Source organism: Silene latifolia, chromosome 7 (genome assembly GCF_048544455.1).
Source record: "Silene latifolia isolate original U9 population chromosome 7, ASM4854445v1, whole genome shotgun sequence".
NCBI classification, from domain to species: domain Eukaryota; kingdom Viridiplantae; phylum Streptophyta; class Magnoliopsida; order Caryophyllales; family Caryophyllaceae; genus Silene; species Silene latifolia.
The window spans coordinates 82,391,821-82,397,038 of NC_133532.1; positions in this window are offsets into that span (position 1 = coordinate 82,391,821).

Below are 5,218 nucleotides of genomic sequence, written 5' to 3' on the forward strand. Positions count from 1 at the left end.
CATGAGGAGTAAAAGAAGGACGTTCTTCTTCATGATAGGGTATCTCAAATGTCTCAAGGATAGGCTCCTCAAGCAAGGTGATATTACGAGTCCATCCATTAGGCTCATCATCTTTGTTGCTATCTTCATACGAATCATAGATGGGGGCTTCATTTAACTCTTTCTCCAATGTCTCAACATTCACTTCAAAAGACACACCCTCATACTCACAAAGGTTAAGAGTATTTGGCTTACTCAACCTTATGTCTTCCTCATCAAACACAACACTTTCATAGTCACAAGAGCTCAAGGATATTGGCTCTTCCCATTTCTCATTTTCCATATCAAAAGTTACTACTTCAAATTCGCATTCATGCTCAATGTCCAAAGAACGGTGGTAAGGAGTGGTTACTTGGGATTCTTTCAATTGGGCAATTTGAATCTCCAATTCCTCGCCTTGGGCAACAATGCCTAGAAGAACATTATCCCTCTTTTGACTCTCCTCTAGCATTTGTTTGAAGAAGTTTTGTTGATCTCCCATCATTTGGAGAATCACATTTTGAATGGGTTCATCTTCTTGTTGTGGGTAAGTGTGAAAGTGGTTGTATCGTGGCAATTGGAATTGGTTGCAAAGTGAGTTTTGGGTGGGTGGTTGTTGTTGATATTGGATGTGTTGATTTTGGTGGGAAAAGTTGGGGTAGTAGTTAGGATTTTCATTGTACGAATAATAAGGTAGGTTTGTGTTGACTTGCTCCTCAAACTCCCCATACCCATAGTCATACTCAAAAGATCCACCACATACTCCATATGTAAAGTCTTGAGCCATCATAGCTAAGACAAGGAAACAACTACAAGCATGGAAACTACACAAAAACGGTAAGAACAATCCTTGAGGAACAAGTTCCTCAAGGTGAATGCAAAATCAAAATAGACCAACAAGTAAGGACTTAATCACATAGCACCGTCCCCGACAACGGCGCCATTTTGACATAGGCGTGTCGTTGTACACTCAATCAAAACACATTTATAATACTCAACAAACAACTAGTTAGCGGTAAGTCGAGGTCGATCCATGGGACGGTGTGCTTTGGGTTCTAAGTCTATCTATCTCAATTTATGCTAGTGTCACAATTTGTTTGGGTTTGTAGTTGTGTCCTAGACTAATGCAAGCAATAAACTAAAGCAAACAATAAAAGAGAAATGTAAACAAATGGCTAAAAGCACTAGGATGTCATGGGGTCATAGGGGATTCATGGTATTGATCATACAAACATGTTTAAAAAGTTGCAAGCAATTAATGTTGTGGAGGAACCGAGTTGGTTTATGTCTTACGGTTCATAGGAAGAGTTGGGTCCCGGAGCCGAATCGCTTAGATTGTACAACACCTACAAGTCGACTTACTTTCCTCCTATTCAACTTCTATGCATGGTCTAACAACACTCGAGTTGGTTTATATCTTACAAGTCAAGTTGAAAAGATAAGAGATGGTTGTAAATGCAAGGATTCATAGGCTTGGCATTTCATCAAACATAACATGTGCATAAAGTTGACATCACAACAAGCAAGCAAATTAATCATGTGAACATATTAGATTAAGCATGAATCAATCCCATGTTGGTTTCCCTTAATTACCCACTAATCCTAGCTAAGAAACTACTCACTCATTGTCATGTTGAACATGCTAGCTGATACGTGCCTAATGTATAGTCTTTTTGGCCTATTTCAGCACGTATTTCTATGCATTTCTATACTGTTTTTATAGTATTTTGCCCCGAATTGGCTACTTTGGTGTATTTTGTCCTTTTTGTAGGAATGATCGCGGAAGTAGCGGAACCATACTCCTTTTCGTCCTTTTTGCATGCATTTAGAGAAGACGGGATTGTCCCAGAGTGAGAAGTTACACTTGGAAGTGTCGTTGCACGCATTACGAGGCATTTGGGTGAAGACGTGAGCTGAATTGAAGACCCAAGTGGTCTATCGAGCTGTTTGGTGGTCTATCGAGCTGTTTGGTGGTCTGTCGAGCTGATTGGTGGTCGATCGAGTGGTTCCTAAGCTCCCCAAGGCTCGATCGAGCTGTTCCTTACTCGATCGAGTAAGATGCACATGATCAAGTCCTCGATCGAGTACCCTGCTGGTCGATCGAGGGACTTCTGCTGAGATGTTGGTCGATCGAGTGGTTTAACCCACTCGATCGAGAGGCTTCCGACACTATGGGCTTTAATTAGTCCATGTTTTACTTTTCCGCATAAACTCTTAAGTTGTTTGGCTATATAACCTATGTTTTACTAGGTTATTAGTTATCTTTTTACCTATTTTTTTTACTATCCTTCGCAGTAGAACTTTGTTACGTTGCTTAAACCTTCGACTGCTACTCTTGTTTCCGGAATTTCTTCATTGGATTTCGTGTTCTTTACGCCGGAATTCGCTTAGATTGTAATCTTCTCTCTTCCCTTAATAATAATTAACCTTCTTGTTGCTTTTAATTCTTGTTTATGTTATCGTTCCTTTTTGCCCTAATTTCCGTTATTGCGTTTTTTTATTATTCCGTTATGTCATCTGCTGGGAAATTATCTGCTGTTAGATTAATTATGAGTATGAGTAGCTAAGCCCCTTCATGTTGGGATTAGGGAATCTGCGGTAGAATAATGACGACGTAGTGAATGAATTAGATGAACTGATAAGAGACTCTGTCACTATAGCAATATAACTGTAATTCTCGACCTAGTTGAGTGCACGCTTCTATGTCACCCATTAATCTGGCTACAATTAATCCTGGATCGAAAGATTGGACTAAATAGGCCTGCTATAAACAGTAGACTACCCTAATGAGGACGAAAGTTAAGTTAGTGGTATTTTAGGGTGGGAAGTGGACCGAAAGGACCTTCTAATATCCGTCTCGCATTAGTTCGTCTGAGTCATTTACTGCTAAGTTGTTGAACTACCGTAGTGAACCGAATTCCCGACATGTTCCCCTCTTATTGATAGTTTTAATTCATTTTCTTGCGTTACTGCTCTCTGCTTTATTTCTCTTTCCTTTCAACTCCGTAGTTTAGAACCAAAAATTTAATCAACACCAATTGTTACCATAGGATTAGGAATAGATAGCTGTAGTTGCATTACCTCCCTGAGGATTCGATACTCGACTGCCTCTACTACATTTTAGTTGAGACCGTTAGGTTTATTTTTGACAGGTACGCGACAGACGTGTCAAATTTTGGCGCCGTTGCCGGGGAGGCAATTGTTCAATTTACTAGCTGTTTTATTTTTAATTCTTCTTTTAGTTTAAAGAACATCGTTCCTTAGACTATTCTTATATCTTGTCTGTAGTTTCTTCTTATGCGCAGGTCGCAAGGTGGGCCACTACTACCTTTTGATCGCGAGATTGAGAGATCTCTGCACGTAAAAAGGAGACTATTTCAAGAGCAACAGGCAGAGGAAGAGCCTAGTTCTCGTGGTAGCTTTTACGAGAACGAGCTTTTCGAAGACAATCCACCGTCTTCTCCGCTTTCCAATTCATCGATTGAGTCTATTACTTTCCCAAATTTTCCCGAAATGGCTGAGGAAGCAACCATTGCTAGTCACTCCGAGCCCACGGCCGACAATCTCTATAAAGGGTTCGAATCACGGAGATGCTAGGAAGTTCGAGCCAAAGCCTCGCATACATCAATATGGTCGAGAAAATCCGGTTCGGGAGCTGCAATCAAGACGCAGCTCAAAGATATGGAGACCTTCATTGATTATCGCTGCTCCATACCCCTCCTACAAAGCGTGATGGTGATCGATCGATCAAAGAAACTATGTTCATCTTCTCACTCCGCGATCTTTGCGAGGGAGTGGTATAGGATTTGGACCGAGCTGCTCACGGCATAACAGATTGGAATTCGCTAGCATTGGCGTTTTATAAGAAGTATTTCTCTGCTTCGAGAACCATCGCCATTAGAGCTCAGATAACAAGTTTCAAACAAGGGCCCGACGAGAACTTCCACGAGGCATGGCTTCGATTTAAGAAACTGGTGCGGACCATACCGCATCACGGTTTCGAAAAGTGGAGCTGTGTAACCATTTTTACAATGGTTTATATGATGATCGAGGGCTATATTAGATGCCGCAGCCCATAAACGGTCGATTTGCCGACAACTTGGGAGCGACCAAGGGATGGAAAATCATAGATGATTTAGCCACTCACAGGGCTGAATATGGGAATTCAAGAGGAAACAAAAGGAGAGCCACTGAATCCTCTTCAGTAGCCGCATTAGAAGCCCTTACCGCGAGGTTCGACAAGTACGAACTAGAGGGAGCTCTCAAGGGAGGAATGTACCATGTTAATGCTATGACAGACGGTCCATTCGTCTGTACGAGGTGTGGGGTAGATGGACATGTCGCTGATTATTGTCCTAGTCCTTATGAGCAATGTGCCGCCTTTCAACATTACAGGCAAAACAACACTCATTACGAGCCGAATATCCACCCCAATTTGAGGTGGAGTAACCAGAACGTACTCAACCCCACCGCTCCTCCAAATCAGCAGCAGCAGCCCTATATTCCTCCACACCAGAAGCAACAAGGCTATCAGAAGCCTCCGTCTTTCAACCCTCCTAACCAAGGTGCTTCGTCATCTAGTGGGGTGAGTGAGATAGGTGAGTTAAAATCCATGATGCAGTCCATTGCAAAGCAATTACAACAGAAGGACACGGCATTCAAGGCATTTGAGACTCAAGTTGCCCAACTGGCTGAAAATCAATCTTCAAGGAAGCCCGGTCATCTACCGACTCAAAATGACAAGAACCCAAATGAGACGGTACATTTGATAGAGTTGAGAAGCGGTCTTTCTTACGAGGGACCTAAGTACGAAATCGGACCCGAGGAAGCTGTCGCTAATGATGAACAGTGTTCTGTTAAGAGAAAAGGACTCACGACACAAGAGTTACTCGATCGACTGAAGTCTGATGCTCGATCGAGTGGAAATGGTGAAGAATCTGGTCGATCGAGTAGAGTTCCTGCTCGATCGAGTGAAGCAGAAGATGAGGTTGGTCGATCGAGTGGTAAGTTTGCTCGATCGACTGAAGCTGATGAAGAAACTGCTCGATCGACTGAAGCTGATGAAGAAACTGCTCGATCGAGTGAGCATATTGCTCGATCGAGTGATACCGATGACGGGAAGCTTATTCGAGAGCCTGCTAGTGCTCGTTTAAGCGAGGAATTACCAGAAAGGCCTCGTTCGAGAGGTAAGAAGCGTCCA